The following is a 19,493-nucleotide window of genomic DNA, read 5'->3' on the forward strand; positions in this document are numbered from 1 at the left end:
GGCTCTGGTGAATCCTCTCGCCCTCCCGCGCTTCTGACTGTACCCAGTGCTTGTATAAATAAATGAATAAATCTTTTTTTAAAAAATGAGAAATATATTTAACTCTCGCATCCCTGGTTAGAATGCGGCGATGGGGCGGGGAGGACCTCTACCTGCACTCCTGGGAGACTGAGGCGGGTAGGGGTGGGAAGAATCATGCTGTAAGTAAGTCTTACTGAGCGTGATTAGCAGAGCCCTTCATACATGCCGCCTCGCACAGAGAAACGGAGGCAGTGTGGACATATTTCTTCTCGAAGCCTCCTTCCTCTCCTGCCTCTGCCTCGCACATCTTCATGGCTTAAATTAGCTGGGACCCCTAGGACTTGCCACTCGGAGGGCCAGCGGCGACCTGTGGGAGTTCTGCAGAATGTCACTTAGAACAAAGCCTTGCACTGGGTGGGGTTTGCACATCCCGTTAGTAATGCTTAAAAAAATGATTAAAAGATTGGTCATCGCAACCCCAAATTGTATTAAGAAGGCCAACAACATCGTTCTCTTATGTTTTCAAACTGATTGTTGCAATAAAACCCTTTTAACCAAACAATTCATCAGCTGGGCAGTAACACTCCAGGGCAGGTCATTTCCTGCATGACTACTCCCCAGAAAAACCATCGGAAGCTGAGTAAAAGGGCTAGAATCAGACTCAATGCATAATTTATTATTCGATAAAAGGGACATTTCAAATCAAGGTAAAACTTTATTTTTAAAATGATATTGGAACAGTTAGCAATTTTGGTTAGATTCCTTAATAAAACATACACTAAAATAAAGTATGATTGGAATTTAAGGGTGGAGTGTTAAGTAAATCTAACATAAAACAATACAAAATATTATAGATGAATATCTGATCTGTGAACATTGACATTCAGACCCCTATTTAAATGAGGTAGGGAAAGAGCACTCAGCCTTGTGCAGATCAGCAAACTATAAAATTCAAAATGCCTTGCATCCCCCACTGTTACCCCGTCTGGTAGAAACTGAAGAGGTAACATAGGGAGCTAGTCTCAGCTGGATGGAGGATGGCCACCTGGCTAACCACACACACACACACACACACACACACACACACACACACACACACTAACATAGGGAGCTAGTCTCAGCTGGATGGAAGATGGCCACCTGGCTAACCACACACACACACACACACACACACACACACACACACACACACTCCAGTCTGTCCTCTGTTTTGTTTCCAAATAAGCCCTGTTTGTTGTCTAAATAACTAATTGCTTTTATTTGAGGTCAACATATCTCAGAATGGTGAAGGGCTTTCTAAAAATAAAAGCTGATGAATAAGTCAAAGATGTAACTACCCACAGTCATATTGAAAGCCCATCTTTTCTACCTGGTTGTCACCCGCGTTATGAGGAATTCATCTTTATTCTCTCAGAACCTGTTAAAAACAAAACAAACCAAAAATGGAGTTCATGGAATACAAGAATGGAAAGACCGAGGACCTCCCCGATGGCGCAGCGGTTAAGCGCTGGATTGCGAAGCTGCCCGCAGCCTCTGCAGCGCCGATTTGGCCACTGGGTGAGGGTCCCACATGGCGCAACAGATCTCCCCTGCCGACCGCTGCTCCGCTCAGTAGTGTATCGTCAGTCTGCCTGTACTGTTTCCTGCTCCAGCTCTGGCTCTGGTGAATTCTCTCACCCTCCCGCGCTTCTGACTGTACCCAGTGCTTGTGTAAATAAATAAATCTTAAAAAAAAAAAATAGAAAGACTGGAAAGGAGGTGCCCCAAGACCAGAACCTGATTGACAAGGAGGTGGAGATGGAGAGAATAACAGGACCATTAACCCATCGGTAGGGGTCGTGACCCGCAGGCACCAGTGCCTTACCACCAGGCAGGAGACCCGAGCAGGATCAGATGCTACAGGGTGCGGAGCACAGACCTGAGGGTAAAGATATGGAGATTGGGCCCACCCTGGAATCTCTGGTCCCTTCCTGGTTTTACACAGTTATCAACAAATGGGCCACTTCACAGAGGAGTGACCCCTCCCAAACAGAAGGGGACTATATCAGTGCAGTCTCTGCACAGGTACCGGGCAGCACTCCCACTGCCCACCTGTGACTATGCAGGTGCCTCTTAACCAACTCTCTCCCCCTGCAGGGCAGCAGCCTCTTGCCTGGCCATGTCCTGCCAGGACTTCACTGACCTCCCTCAGCGGAGGCAGCTCTCCTCAAGGCCCCCACCTGCAACTATGCAGGCCTCTCTTAGCAAAACCTGCCCCTGTCCCTGTCCCTTTCTCTAATAAACCTGCCCTTTAAATATAACTAACATCTCTGTCTCATGGAGAAACGCGCCTAGGGAACTCGCCGTGTGTTGCCGAAACCAGAGGTCTGGTGAAACCTTTCCCAGAGTGAACCCAAGGACCCCGCAACACCACAAAACTCCATCAGAGTCACTTATACAAACCCCATTTCACAGAACTGAGACTTACTCTGACTCTCCCAGAAATGGAATCTTAAGCCAGTCAGTCAGGAACTAGTTGATGAGTATCAGTCATTTAATCTTCCTGATAAACCCCACCATTCCCTACAGGAAAAGGAATCTTGCCTAATCAATCCAGTTTTTCCTAGAATAACTTCCTTTTTCCAGCTCCTTTCTGCGTATAAAAATCTCTCACTTTGGGGCCTCCCTGGTGGTACAGGGGTTAAACTCTCAGCGCTATCAAGCTATCTTCAGCCACTGTGGCCTGTGTTCAATCAACCCCCCCCACCCCACCCAGGAGGCTAACCCACATGGCTCAGCAGACCTCACCTGTCTCGCCCGCTGCTCCCCTCAGCAGTGTATTTCAGTACATCTGCCTGTTCTGCTCCCCACTCTGTCTCTGGTGAATCCTCTCACCCCACATATACCACATCTCTGGCCTATACCCAGTTCTTGCATGTGTTAAAAAAAATAATAATAAATCTTAAAAAAAAAAACTTTCCCTTTGTGCAGTTCTTTGGAGATCCTTTCTATCTGCTAGATTGGATGCTGCCCACTGAGTAAACTGAATAAAAACAATAAGATCTTTAAAAGCTACTCAGTTTAAATTTGCTTTTTAACCAGTCAGACGCATGAATGTGTAGAAGACAGGGCAACAATCTAAAATATTTTCAGAATTGTGTGCTGTTTCCTTTCTCCAGGACATTGGTATCCTAGTGAAAGAGATTACAGCATGTCCCCTTTGCTCCTTCCTCTCCTCCTCCCACTTTTCCCTGCGCTTACCACAGTGCATTGCAGAAGTGAACTTAAAGTTTGGAAAAGAGTTTTACAACTTTAACAGATAGTTAGGGCTCACTATTGTTTCTTAAAAAGCAAGAACTAACATACTAGAGACTTTTCACACAGATGTGTGATTCTCAGCTGAAGCAGTCCACCCAATAACTCTTAGTTTCCTAAACATTCTACTATTTCTTTTTTTTTTTAAAGATTTATTTATTTATTTATACAAACTGGGTGCAGTCAGAAGCGCTGGAGGGTGAGAGAATTCACCAGAGCCAGAGTGGGGAACAGAACAGGCAGACTGACGAAATACACTGCTGAGGGGAGCAGCAGGCAAGACAGGACAGGTCTACGGCGCCATGTGGGACCCTCGTGAGTTGCCCGGGATCTAACCTGTGCTGCAGCAGCGCTCAACCGCTGTGCCACTAGGGGAAGCCCCATTCTACTATTTCTTTAAGAGGAAATAAGAGGCTTTGAGAATTCAAAGTAGTGATTGTCAAGTGGAAATCTCCATATCGCATTCTTTCAATAATTATCATTCCACCAAGTCTACCCTGAGCTGAATATTCAAACATTGAGGTTCTGAGATGGAGCGGACTGAGGTCAGATCTACCTTGCTCCAGTGCTAAACATCATTCACCAGCTAATCTACTCCCTGGGAAAAGTTACTATAACTGAACTGGAGGCAGTGGCAGGCAGGAGGTTTGGAGAAGCAGCAGCTCTCTTCCTGTTACTGCAGAATTGTTTGGTATTTAGAATGTAGAATCTTTTTCAGGTGACTTGTCTTCAAAATGGTGAACTCCTCCCAGTCAGTGAAGGGGCAGAGTGGAAATGTGAGTCAGCACAGAAACCACTGAAAGTAAGAGAGAGAAGACCTGTGCTGTCACTACAACTTTAATATTGTTATTTCATTTGCATTTCAGTTACACTGATAAGTTTAAAGTCTAGTTATTCAAAACTTACTGTATTCTCCTTGGCTTCCCCTACTTTAGCGATACAGATTCTTTATTTCCAAGGCTGTATTTTCATCTGGGAGAAACCCCTAGTTTCTTTTCACAATCACCTTACCCTTAGGACTTATGAAATCCAGATTATAGGGTGCAACTGTTGAAATTAATGGCAACTAAATATATAAAAATATGACAATTGTACTTACATGTCCTAATAAGCATCCTGACTTCAGAAATGTTAAAATAGGGGCCTCCCTGGTGGTGCAGGGATTAAAGACAGCACTATCAAGCTATGGCTTGCCACTGCAGCACAAGTTCGATCCCCAGCTGGCCAGGGAGCAACCCACATGGAGCAGCAGACCTCTCCTGCCTTGCCCACTGCTCCCCAAGGCAGTGTATTTCAGTCAGTATGCCTTTTCTGCTCCCCACTCTCTCTGGTGCATCCTCTCACCCCCTGCACCTCTGGCTTGCACCCCAGTTCTTGTATGCATAAATAAATAAATCTTTTTAAAATAAGAAATGTTAAGATAATTGTATGGTCAAATCAAAGAAAATATTCCCATTTTCCAGATACAAAGACTGTGGCACAGAGATTTAGTGGTGTGCCTGAAGCCACCCAGATAGTAAGTGGCATAGCCAGATTTTGAACTCGGTTGGTCTGGCTTCAGAATTAATGCTATGCCACTAAGAGGTCTTCAGAAATGAGTAAGATTCTTCTCTGTGCATCTTCACTAATCATCCCCACCTTTGGGGGGAAAAAGACACTCAAGACAGGAATCCTTACCTCACAATTCAGCAAATCTATTTTTGGACAACTAATTGGAAGGTAGTGCTTCTCTATCAAAATTTTATACTTCTTGATCCATCCTGTGGGACCACACAGAAGAAGCTGAATATCTCATATGACAGTGTTTGGTATTATTCCCCAAATGATGTGGGGAATAGTTATATTGCATTTGTTCAACAAGTATTTATTTATTTATTTATTTTAAGATTTATCATTCATTCATACAAGAGCTGGGGCATAGGCCAGAGATGCGGGGAGCGACAGGACCCACCAGAGACAGAGTGAGGAGAAGAACAGGTGGATCAACTGAAATACACTGCTTAGGGGAGCAGAGGGCGAGCCAGAAGAGGTCTGCTGCGCCTTGTGGGTTACTCTCTGGCCAGGATTCGAACTCATGCTGCAGAGGCTGAGGACTGCTTCACGGTACAGTGCTTAACCCCTTGAGCCACCAGGGAGGCCCCTCAACAAGTATTTATTAATCAGTTACTATGTACAAATTACTGTGTAGGAGACTAGAGAGAACAAAAAGAGGATAAAATACTGTGCTTACCCTTAAGGAACTTCTAATATAAATAAAAAAAAAAGTAAGAAGTAAGCAGAAATAAATAAGTAAAACACAAACTAGAAAAAGTAAATGAGGAGAAGTCCCAATACTGGAACTTAGATGCATGAAAATATTATTGTGAAAGACTCGGCAGAAGACTATATGGAGAACACAGCAGATGAGGGGGAATTTAGTGTCTATCTGTCCAGATTGATATTAGAAGTCAGGCTGTAGAATAATAGATACTATATCTGATGCAGTACCTAGGAACAGTAATTTGAAGTTTATTGATTTTTTTTTAATTGCTTTTTCTGGAGTAATTTTAGCTATTTTTTTTTTCCCTTTTGCTTAACAAGGTATAGATCTCTGTCTCCACTTACCTGTTCTTTCATTCAGGCTAGGTGAAATAAGCTTAAAGATCATCTCATTGAATGTTTTTCAAAATCTTAGAAGCAGAAAAATTTTTGTAAAAATAAAGTTGATGATAGAACCCCCAACAGAGAAAATGCAGTGGTCTGTACTAGTGAAACAGGGATGGAAACCTGGAGCCCCACCCTCTCGGCCTTGAAGCAGCTCTGCAGGGCAACGTGAAGGCTCTGGACAAAGGATAAACTCACTGACTGGTAGGCAGCCCACATTTGAACATCTGTGTTGACAGATTGTTATAATATATGTGAAAGTCACATACATATATATGAATTATTATTTTGATGGGATAGGGAAATTATATTGAAGGCAGACTCAGAGATACGTGTGTGTGTGTGTGTATTCACCAGAGACAGAATGGGGAGCAGAACAGGTGGATCTACTGAAATACACTGCTGAGGGGAGCAGCAGGCAAGACAGGAGAGGTCTGCTTCACCATGTGGGTAGCTTCCTAGCCGGCAGGGAATTGAACTCGTGCTGCAGAGGCTGCTGATAGCTTCACAGTGCTGTTCTTAACACCTTGAGCCACCCAGGGAGGCCCCTTCCTGGTAAAGTTTTTAACTATTGGTTCAACTTCTTTTAGAAATGAGCAGAAATGAGCCCATTTGCACAGGCAAGCCTCAGTACTTAGGAGACCTGAATTTGGTTTAACATTCAGCTATCACTGTTCCGAAGCTATTAACAATTTTTCACCAGGGGCCTTGCCTCATCATTTTGCACTGGGCCTCACGAATTGTGTAGTAAATTCTTATTAGACCGACAGTGCAAAAAAGTCCCTGAATCTCCTGTTTTCAACCCCCTAGATAACAATAAATGTCTTCAAGAAGGAGAACTCTGTTGGTTGGGTTCCTTGTTAGCTGTAGCCTAACACATTCAGGTACATATTTAAACATGAGGCCAGATTCACCTACAACAAAGTTTCCTATAAAAATCACTGGATTTTCTCTAGAAAACTTAAATAAGGGAACAGGAAAAAGAATAACTATAAGAAAGAAAATATCAAAATCAAAAAACAACTATGAACAAGAGACACTCTTTGGGGGTGGGAGGTGGGGAAGGGAGGGATTGGGGTCAAAATAAGGGGATTGCAATTGTATGGGGAATATAAAAATAAAATTTATTTTAAAAAAAATCACTGGATTCTCACCTAAGATAGAAAGATTGAAATTGTGTAAAAAAAAAAAATGAATGTTGAATTCAGGCAGCTGTTCAACTTAAGCATTTTGATTTTAGCTTTTGAAACTCTGTCTTCTTTTTTTTTTTTTTTTTGTGGGACCCTCACCAGTGGCTGGGGATTGAACTGGCGCTGCAGAGGCTGTGGGCAGCCTCACAACCCAGCACTCAACTGCTGCGCCATCAGGGGAGGCCCCTCTGTCTTCTTATTCTTAACATGGGAATAAATAATACTTACTAGTCAGAGGTTCAGTAAGATTAAATAAGTTAATGTATAAAGCATAGAGCTCAACATAGAATATTTAATAGATGCCCCAATAAAATATTTGTTGCATTTGTTTTCACTTCTTCACCTTTATTTTATTTCATGCACACACAAGTCTTTCTTCAGGCAATCTATCTTCAGATCTTTGTAAAAAAAATCAGAGTTTACTGAAGTGATAACATTGTTAAAGTTGAAAAATAAAAAGGATGAAGAAGGAAATACATTTTTTATTTATTAAGAATCACCATTTTAGTGTGGACTTTAGCCAAAGGATTTTATCCATATTCATCTTCTCCTTGGCTATAAATAATATTTGCTTGAAGAGGGAAATATCATTTACTTTGCTCATATATCCCAGTTTGGCAGTGCTCTGTGTGGTCTAAAAGAATGGAAAAGAGAATTCTACATTTTGTTCTAGCAATGTCTCCTCCCTCCTTGTAGAGCCATCTGAGAGGCTGAAGTCAGCAGCAGTAACTTAGATGTGAAGAAGCCCCGTAGTGAGAAGCAAAGAAAACATGTGGAAAGTTTACAGTCTGAGTCTTCCCTTGTCATGTTTACAAGTTGCAGGAAGAAGGAGAAAGAGATAACAGCTTGGCTGTCCCTCATGACTATAGGTTATTTTTAGGGTAAGAGGTTCAAATAATCTTTAATCCTTACATGGTGCCAAACACAGATGACTCTGAATTGACTTTGTAAAATCAAGGGATTGCTCTGTAGCTATGAACAGTGCTTCTCCTTTATCAATTAAGAATAGAGAAACCAATCTCCTGTGGTTAATTGAAAATGTTAGAAATGAAGAAATATCTTCTTTTGTTTGTTAAAATACAATTATGCATATTTTTTGTGCATGTGACTTACCTATATAAACTGAGACCAGACCTCTGATGGGGGTAGGGGGCAGTCAATCAGAGAAATCTGAGGATGGTCTCCTCAGCCTGAGTTCCTCAGTTTGGCTCTGAATAACCTTTTAAATAAATGTCTCTTTTATTAGGCTTTGAATTTGCTTCACAGCAGAGATTATTTTAGCCAACATTGCAAGGCAAATTTGTTTCTGCTCCTGTGGCATCAGTGGGGTTAGAGTGAGTGACTGTAGGGTCTGCTGTTCAAGATGTCTCACTCACATGATTGACAAGTAAATTCTGGCTCTCAGCTCAAATTTCAGTAGGGAATAGGAACTGGCAGCCTCAGTTCCTCTCCATCTGGGTCTCTCCACAGACGGCTTAGGGCTTCTCATGGCACATGACTGGGATCAAGAAAAAACATTCCAGAACAGCAGAAATTCATATTGCCTCCTATGACCTCGCTTTAGAAGTCATATAACGTACATCTTTGCCAGAAGCATACCCAGATTCAAGGGGAGAAAGCATAGCCTCTCACACTGGGAGAGTGGAAACATCACAGAATAAGAATATGTGAAATATGTGAGATACTGTGACGACCATTTTTGGCAAATACTACCTGCCACAGAATACTAATGATTTGGGTGGCCAGGGCATTAAGTAGCTGATTATTATGTGCTTCATATTTAACACAGGCTGAAATTGGGAAGGTCTAGGTGGTATGGAATTGACTTGGGGATCAGAGGACGTTTTATTTTACATAAAATGGAATTAAGCAGTACATATGTAAATTTAAATAGGAAAAAAATGGAGTTGAGTGGGGTGCTTCAGCGATAGGATAGAATCTGGCTTCAGAGGGTTAGGTGGCATTTTCCTCAAGCATCACTTGGAATAGTAACTTGGCCAGGTTCCAAAGTTAGTCGTAGCATTCTGTTTTTTTGATTTTGCCCACAATCCCTAGGGGATCTAGTATTCTTCTTGTTTCCTGTCCTTGCCTATTGTATGATGATGGCTGTACTGCTTACAAGTCCCTGCCTCTCTAGAAGGCAGAGGAAGATGTATTTAGGCACATGATTTAATACGTTCACAGAGAAATTCTAAAGAAATAAAAAACAGGGCCTCCCTGTTGGCTTAGGGGTTCTCAGCGCTACCACTGCAAAAGGCCACCCCATGAGCCACTGCAGTGGGCTGAGTTCGATCCTTAGCTAGGGAGTTAACTCACATATGGAGCAGCAGACCTCTCCTGTCTCACCCGCTGCTCCCCTCAGCATTGTATTTCAGTCAATCTGCCTGTTCTACTCCCCACTCTGTCTCTGGTGAATCCTCTCACCCCCACACCTCTGGCCTACACCCCAGTTCTTCTACACAAAATAAATAACAATCTTACAATAAAGGATGACTCTTTTAAAAAAATAAATAAAAGAAATATTAATATTGTTTATTTGATAGCATGTTGAGTGTTTGATATCATTATCTCATTTAATTTTCAAAACTTCTAACAACTAGATACTCTTGTCATTGCTACTGCAAAGTTAAGGAAGCTGCCTTTTCTTTTTCTTTCATTGTTTTATAATACTTTATAAGTTTTAGGTATACAATTTAAGGAAACTGAATTTTAGAGAGATGAAGCAATTGGTTAAGTGGGGGAGCATCCATGTAGGAACTCAAACTCAAGTCTGAGTCCAGAGCCTCAAATCTACTTTGACTCTCTATTTAGATATCTAAATATCTAATTTTATTCATTTAATGCATTTATAGGCCCTATCATGACTTAACATTATGCTAGGCAGGAAGAACACACCTATCAACAGCAGATAAAATCTACACCATCACGGAGGTTACATGTAGTGCTTGGGGGATAACTTATTAGGGTGATGTCAATATCTCTGTGACAAAAAAGCAATGAAGTCTAAGCTTTGGGGAAGGACAATTCTAACCAGAAACAGCAAGTTCAAAAACCCAGAGGTGGGACGAACTTGGGTAATAAGCCAGAGGGAGATGTGTATAAGACGTAACGAGGGAGGGCAGAGAGATCAGACCCTATCGACTTTATAAGCAGGATGAGGTCTTAAGTTGTATTTTCAGTGTTACTGGAAGCACTTGGAGATTTTAAGCACAGAAACGATCTGACCTGGGTTGAAACATCATGCTGGTTGTTGCATGGAGGATGGACTGTAGGAGAACGAGTTTGGATGCGAGGGAACAGGTTAGTGAAGTTGGAAAGAAGCTAGCAGATTTGTGCAATGTGTCTGTGACCGCTCCCGCACAGTGGAAGATGGTGGGACATGTGGAGTGAAAAAAGACTGTTTAAGACTGTTATTTGAGGGCCTCCCCGGTGGCGCAGCGGTTGAGCGCTGGGTTGCGAACCTGCCCGCAGCCTCTGCGACCGGAGGAGGGTCCCACATGGCGCGCAGACCTCTCCTGCCGCCCACTGCTCCCCTCAGCAGTGTACTTCGGTCCTTCTGCCTGCTCTGCTCCCCGCTCTGGCTCTGGTGAATTCTCTCGCCCTCCCGCGCTTCTGACTATACCCAGTGCTTGTATAAACAAACAAACAAATAAATAAATAAATAAACAAGCCTCTATTAAAAAAAACAAAAAAGACTGTTATTTGAACATGTTTGCATAGGCTCATTCTTACTAGAGAGTGTGAGTGAGAGACTGGATCAAAAAGAAAAGAACAAGTTAACTTAAAGAGAAATTTTCATTTTTTAGCTTAAATTATTTCATGCTTCTGTTTTATTTATTTATTTAAGATTTTTTTTTTTAAAGATTTATTTATTTATTTATACAAACACTGGGTACAGTCAGAAGCGCGGGAGGGTGAGAGGATTCACCAGAGCCAGAGCGGGGAGCAGAGCAGGCAGAAGGACCGAAGCACACTGCTGAGGGAGCAGCGGGCGGCAGGAGAGGTCTGCGCGCCATGTGGGACCCTCCTCCGGTGGCCGGGGAGCAGCTGGGGATCGAACCCGCCCTGCAGAGGCTGCGGGCAGCTTCGCAACCCAGCCCTCAACCACTGCGCCACCGGGGAGACCCTATTTATTTAAGATTTTTAAAAATTTATTTATTTATGCATACAAAAGCTGGGATACAGGCCAGAGGTGTGGGGGGTGAGAGGAGTCACCAGAGACAGAGTGGGGAACAGAACAGGCAGATTGACTGAAGTACACTGCTGAGGGGAGCAGCAAGTGAGGCAGGAGAGGTCTGCTGAGCCAGATGGGTTTTTCCCTGACTGGTCGGGGATCGAACTTGTGCTGCAGAGGCTGTGGATTGCTTCATAGTGCGGTGCTTAACCCCTGCACCACCAGGGAGGCCCAAGATTTATTTATTTATGTACACAAGAGCTGGGTACAGGCCAGAGGTGCAGGGTTGAGAGGATTCACCAGAGACAGAGTGGGCAACAAACAGGCCGATTGACTGAAATACACTGGTAAGGGGAGCAGCAGGTGAGGCAGGAGAGGTCTGCTGAGCCAGGTGGGTCAGCTCCCAGGTCAACAGGGTATAATAGTTTTCTACCGCTGCCACTTAACCCCTTGTGCCACCAGGGAGGCCCTCATGCTTCTATTTTAAATGTGTGGATTCCTTTTGTTTTCCATAAGGCAATGTTTGACTATCAGTTCCAAGTATCACATGAGGCCAACCAAGGACTCACGTAGTATAAAGAGTGTTAATGTTTCACATTCATTTATTTATTCTTCTTTCACTAAATACATATTTATAAAGCTGCTTCTAACTCAAAGGCACTAAGGATAGAGCAAAAAAATAAAAAGATACAAAGTCCAGACTTTCGTGTGCTTGTGTTCTAGAAGGCAGAGACATGATAAAAAGGTAAACAAATAAATATACAGCATGGCTGATAAAAGGAGTTGCAATGAAGAAAAATGAGGCAACAGCTTGAGAATCATGAGAGAAGTGATACTATTTTAGGATTAGAAAGAGAACGCTTCTCTGATATGGTGACATTTGCAATATTTGCAAAGAACTAAGTGAAATGAGTGAGAAAACACAAGGGAAAAAAACCACACACTCTTTCTTGTGTGTTTCTCTTTACTCTCATATATTATCACATTCACAACACTTCTAGTACCAGATGAGGGTTTTCTACACATCAAGCAGTTTGCTACACCAACTAGATGTCCTAAAAGTCAAATCAATTCAATTGAGACACTTACTGGAGTTAAGCAGACTCTGCAGGTGCTCAGTACCGCAAGGTTCCACCCCCACCCCACACCCCTCCATTTCAAACGACATTTCCAAGTCCCCAGGTTATCCAGAACTTCTGTCCAATTTGGCTACAAATCACAGGTTACCAGGAACCCAATCCTTAATTTCAATCATTTGCTGGAACAATTCACAGTACTCAGGCAAATATTTACATTTACCAGTTTATAAAGGATGTGATAAAAGCTGCAGATTAGCAGTGAGATAAGGAGATACACTGGATGAAACATGAAAGAGTCTTGTGTGGAGGAGCTTCTGCACCCATGGAGTTGGGGCACCCCCTTCCCAATACAAGGTTGTGCCCACCAATGCAGAAGCTCTACAAACCCCATACTTTTGGGATCTTTTTGAAGGTTTCATCATGCAGGGACGATGGATCAGTAACTCAGTCTCTAGCTTCTTCCCCTTCCCAGGACATGAAGGGTGGAACTGAAAATTCCAAGCTTCTAATCACGGCATGGTCTGTCTGTCATCAATCCCATCCTGAAGAAATTCAGGAGCCCACCAAGAACAAAAGACGAGTATTCTATCACCCAAGAAATTCCAAAGGATTCTAAATCTCTGTGCCTGTGACTGTGACTTTTACATCTGGTTGGTGTAGCAAACTGCTTGATGTGTAGAAAACCCTTATCTGTGTGTGTCTATGCCAGGAACTAGGGCCAAAGACCAAACATTAAATAAAAGTTGCTCCTAACAGTCTTATCACTCAGGATACACAAGGGTTTTAGAAACTCTGCCACTGGATCTAGTGACAAAGACCAACATATTTTTTCTTTCTCTTCTTTTCCCTTTATGACATTGTGTAAGTTGGAGGTGTACAACGTGATGACTTGATAGGCATATGCTGCAAAGCAGTTACCACAATAAGGTTAGGTACCCTATCCATGACTTCCAACAGTTACCTTTTGCATGTGTGGTGAGAAACTTTCAAATATACACTACAGTATTAATCATAGCAATGGCGTGCTACACAGATTTATTATTTATTAAATAATAGATCTTTATTTACTAGATTTATTCATTTATGCATACAAGAACTGGGGTACAGGCCAGCAGTGTGGGGATGAGAGGATATAACAGAGACAGAGTGGGGAGCAGAACAGGCAGGTTGACTGAAATACACTGCTGAGGGGCACAGTGGGTGAGTCAGGAGAGGTCTGCTGCGCCATGTGGGTAGCTCCCTGCCTGGGGATTGAACACGTGCTGCAATGGCTGCAGATAGCTTCATAGGTTGTGTCTTAACCCCTTGCACCACCAGGGAGGCTCTGTCATTGGATTCTTATTTAGCATAATCTAATAAAGTCATGTAGCTCTCCATAGTTTAAAATAAAAACAAAGATATTTATAGCTAAAAATGAGGGAATGTTGCTTTTAGCGAAAATACTTTCTCAATTTCTTGCGGTTTCAAAGTTCAGACTTAAGAATGGTAGTTGACAAAGGAGATTAGCCCTTAGGTTAAAATGACAATTGGTTAGAACAGTAGCAAAGTCGGGCTGTGAAACACTGATTTAGAAAGGCAGCTGACAGTGGGCAGTGGGAGGAAGTGGTTGCAAGTGGTTATTCAGAGTAACATTTGGGAGTAGGTGGCTCATGAGACAAGGTGGTATCCCAAGAAAGTGAGCTAACAACTGAACTATTTTGGATGGGTAATCGTAGCAATTTGAATCTTTTATTAACCTCTTTTCTCATCAACAACAACCAGAGTCAGGCATATTCTCTCTATATATTTACTTTCATTCTATGAAAATATAATTGTATGGATTATACCCAAATGGATATATAAATTATATATATACATGTATATACATATATATTTATTCACGTATATAATAAATTCATATCTATTTGTGTAGCTAGCTCTAAAATTCAAAGCATATTTATACAGAAGTGGGTTGATGTGCATTTATAATTTTTTTTCCATCGACTTATTTTTACTTGTGCAAAATCCAGATTCTGAAATCTGAGCAGCAAACCCTTTTGGCTAAGGAAAAAAAAAACTATATGCTTTTAAAAAAAAAAACACCAAACTATAAGCTTTTACTTTCATTGGACACTAATACTCTTTTGTAATGACTGTGAAGTAAGCAATTTATATTAAATAAAATCAATAATTTGTTTTAATTCAATACAAAAAAACATCATGAGGACTCACCTGGTCTTTTTCACAAAGATTAATCATTGAGGAAGAAAAAAAAAACTGCCTTTCCCTGTAGTATGAGAATTCTATAAAATAGATAAAAGCTAACAGGATTAGAATCCTGAACTTGGGAGGCCAGTATGATATTTAATGAAGGAGAAGCAGAAGCAGTGTGTAGAGTAGTTAACAACTTCATTTTTAATTATGGTAAGTAAAGGGTAGGTCAGAGGATAAACAAAATTCAATGCAACTGGATTTTAATTTTTTTTAAAAGATTTATTTATGGGCCTCCCCTGGTGGCGCAACGGTTGAGCGCTGGGCTGCAAGGCTGCCTGCAGCCTCTGCAGTGCAGGTTCATTCCCCGGCCACCGGAAAGGGGGTCCCACAAAAAAAAAAAAAAAAAAAGATTTATTTATTTATAGATACAAGTACTGGGGTGTAGGCCAGAGGTGGGAGGGTGAGAGAATTCATCAGAGACAGAGTGGGGAGCAGAACAGGCAGATGTACTGAAATACACTCCTGAGGGGAGCAGTGGGCCAGACAAGAGAGGTCTGCTGCGCCATGTGGGTCAACTCCTTGACTGGGGGACAAACTCATGTCCAGTGGCTGGAGATAGCTTGATAGTGCTGTGTCTTTAACCCCTGCGCCACCAGGGAGAACCCTGGATTTTAATTTTTTAAAGTACAGTTTTATGTTAGACCACTATTTCTACTATACTACAAATTATTTAAAAGTACATTGATAAGTTAAAAATAAATATGGAAAAATAATCAATTTTGCTAGTCTCTCCTAGCAAATTTGTGGAAAAGCATACCCTCTATTTCATTGCTTTGGAAAATAATTTGATAATTTTTATGATAAATCAAAGAAGTGTCTTTACCTTCATATTCAATAATCTCATTTTGGGAATACATACAAAGAAATTAATCATTAATATGTAAGGAATTTGTACAAAGCTTTGTACACAGCAAGTTTGAAGCAATGCAATGTCCTCTAGTGTTTGTTTATTCATTTATTCATTCAAGATATTTTTTCCAAGTGCCTACTGTGTTACAAGTATTAGGGGTAACATTGAGTGTGTGTGTGGGGGGTGTAGTTTCTGCCTTCATAGAACTTACAGAAGGGGAGATTTAAAATAAACAAGCATACACATATATATATCAATAAATACACACATGTAGTATACCGGGTGGAGAAAAATAATACAAGGTAAGCAGGGCAGGAAGTACATGGGGAGATGGCTGTTCTGTATTGGAGCTCAGGGAAAGCTTTAGAGATAGTGACACCTAAAGCCTTAAGAAATAAAGGGAGCAAGCCTCGAGGCTATCTGGAGGAAGGGCAGGTTTCTAATGGGAGCAAGCCTGGCAGTTCCGAGGAAGAGGAAACTCAGTGCAAATGGAGCAGAAAGAGAGTAGCACATGAGGTCAAAAAGTCAAAGAGGAGACCAAATCTTGCAGGCTATTATAGGAATTCGGATTTTACTCTGAGTGAGATTAGAAGTTGTTGAGGGTTTTGAGCACACAGGTGACATGATGTAGCTTTCAATAGGAAGGGGGTGGAGGAGAAAACCGAGACAGTGAAGAAAGCATTGAAATAACCTATTAAGAAACAACGGTGGAGTGGGGCAGCATGGCAGTAATGGGATGATAAGAGTGCTTGGATTCTGGACATAATCTGAAGGTAAATCTGACGATTTATTAACTAGTTAAATGTGAGGTGCAAGAAAGAGGAATTAAGGACTCTTAATTTTTGATCTGAGTGACTGGGAGGATTAAGGAACCATTGGCTGAGCTGGGGAAGATGTGGGAAGAGCAGATTTAGGGGTAGGCATATTACAGATCCCTTCCCTACAGCTGTGGCAGCCAGCTGCAGCCTCACTGCACCCCTGCCCCGACACCAGCTGCTTAGAAAGACACAGCCCCCAACTGTCTGCACCTCCATTTCTTGGCCAGGGGGCTTTCTCACACTAAGACAATCTCAGGAAACAACAAAACCTGGGAAGAGAGAATGGGGAGGTGGTTTCCTTTCTAATAATAGACACAGGAGGAAAAAAGGGTGCCCCTCCTAGCCCCTACTTTCTGCCCTTGAATGCCTGTTTGAGAATGTGATGGTGGTGGTAATTGCAACAACTGGGGAAAGTCTGAGGGAACGGAAGAGGAGCCAAGCCCTGACATTGTAGAAATGAACCAATTATAGCAACCACCTACCTCTGGGGTGCCTGCCAGGGGGGAGAAACAAACCCTTCTTTTCAAACCACTGAGAGTCAGGTCTTCTCTCACAGTGGAAAACATTCCTGATTCACTGGCCTGTCATAATAGTAGCTAATCTTACCAAGTACTTACTACATGCTAAGTCAGTGCTTACTGGTGTAAGCACATCACATGCATTTTCCCATTGAATCCTTATAATAATGTTATGAGGTAGTTTACTATTATTATCTCCACTTTACATGAGGAAATTGAAGCATGGAGAGGTGAAGTCATTCTATGATCCAGGCAGTCTAACTTCAGAGTCCTTACCTATCATTAGTTTGCTATCTGCCTTCCAGTATTTGTGGTTCTGTAATTTGACATAAAGCAACTGTAAAACTTACTGTGGCAAATTCTTTTTCACCTACACAATATGGACATTTATCACGCATGAAAAACTTCAAATACAAAAGGGCATTGTGTATGACTAAACACTGACCAAAAACCATTCTTATATTCCTTTCTATGATTTTTACATTTAAAATGCTTTAAAAGGAGCTTCCCTGGTGATGCAGTGGTTAAAGACACAGTACTACCAAGTATCATCAGCCACTGCAGCACAAGTTTGATCCCCGGCCTGCCAGGGAGCTAACCTACAAGGCACAGCAGACCTCTCCTCTTTTGCCCACCTGCTCCCCTCAGCAGTGTACTTCACTCAGTCTGCCTGTTCTGCTCCCCACTCTCTCTGGTGAATCCTTTCACCCCCACCCCACACCTCTGGCTTATACCCCAGTTCTTGTATGTATAAATAAATAAATACATAAATCTTAAAAAAAAGCTTTAAGAAATAAAGTCAGTTTATTTTTATGTAAATAAAATGGGTGATAAAGGCAAATCTAAAACCATTATACAGATCAGTATGTCTTCTTCACTTCATGTGTAAAACCAGACATGACCACAAGTGGATGATGTCAAATGAAATTTGGAAATAGGAAAAAGGTACATGGCAATATAAGTCAATTTCATATTCCCTCAGCTCCCTCTGCATCTCACCACTCCTACTTATAACAGAAATTCTCTGAAGAACTGTCAATCCTCAGAGTCTATATTTTCACCTATCCCATTTCTCTTGAACCAATCAATCCAACTTGCAGCTCAACTCTCTGAAAATATGCTCTTTTCAAGGTCCCCAATGATGTTTGCATCACTAAATTCAATGTCAATACTTAATTTTCATCTTTTTTATCAAAAGCACATGACAGTCCTGGGTTTCTGTTGCTCCTTCTTACTCATCTCACTGTTTTCCAAACACTGAGTGTTCCATTGCTGGATTCACCCCCATTCACACCTTTGGTGCTCTCATCTTGGCTCAAAACTTTGCATGCTGTGTGGGATTAAAGCTTATCTGGCAACTGAATACCATGGGGTGAGCGACATGAGGTGACACCATGTGGAACACAAGACTTGCCCAGTTGAGACAGGCTCCAGCTTCTGATACACAAAATTGAGAGCTACAAAAAAAGAGTAGTGGTTTTCAGCCACTAAATTTTAGGGAAATCTATCTGGCTACAATAGATAACCAGAACAATTATTATTATAATTATTTTTTTGCTGCTGACTCACAAATTACCTGAATCTTTCCTCTGAATCCCAAAATTCACACCTAACTGCATATCTGACATTTCCATTTGGACCTAGATTCATTTTGGGTTTTACCAGAAACACTCTGAGACAGAACAAGCAGCTTATTTGGGGAGTGATCCCAGAAAACCAGTAGAGTAATAGGAACGTGAGACAGGAATGAAAGCAGACCATGAAGGATGTGTTATCAAGTCAGTTACCACTAAACAGCTTGATACTGTTGGAGAACACAGGGAATTAATGTAAAACTTGAGCAATGCCATTTAGAGGGCAAGGAAACTGAATATTTAGATGCTTACCTTTTTTTTTTTTTAATATAAGTACCATGGGTTTATAATACTGTAACGGTTTTAGTATACTATAATACTGTAACAGTACAACTTCACACATTGATAAATGTGTATACTACACCAGACCTACCACCAAAGGTCTAATACCATTCCCCACTATGCAACTGACCCCCTCCCAAGTCCACCCTCTGTGGTATCCACCATCTGTTGTCACAGTCTAAGGATCTGATTTTTTTTATTGTTTTGTGTATTCATTTGCTTTGTTTCTTTTTATTCCATATATGAGTTAAATCCTATTTCATGATGTTACAACCAACAAATCTAAGTAGCTTTCAAAATTTCTTTGTTGTTTTTCGACTATCTACCACTAAGGATGTACAGTCAGAATGCTATGTTGAAAAGTGACTTGAATGAAATTCTGTTCACGGTGGTCATGTTATCAATTTCATACCACTGGGCTCATTTACTTCATTGTTTTTGAATTGCATCTAAAACTACTGAAAACATATGTAACTAAAACTTGATAAAAAGATATGCTTGGAGAAATCTCAAGAACATCCCTATCCATACAGTCCCCAGAGGGAATGGCAATGGATTGGATTGTGCTTCCCCAAATTTCATATGTGGAAGTCCTAACCTCCCATGTGACTCCGTGCAGAGACTGGGATTTTAGAAAGGTGATTAAGTTAAATGCGATGATCAGACTGAGACCTTATAAATAAAAGGTGAAAGATTTATACAATCTGAAGAGAAACCAGAATATCTGGTGGTGCAGC

This window comes from Talpa occidentalis, unplaced genomic scaffold (assembly GCF_014898055.3).
Source record: "Talpa occidentalis isolate TD23 unplaced genomic scaffold, MPIMG_talOcc4v2.1 talOcc4.16, whole genome shotgun sequence".
Classification (NCBI taxonomy): domain Eukaryota; kingdom Metazoa; phylum Chordata; class Mammalia; order Eulipotyphla; family Talpidae; genus Talpa; species Talpa occidentalis.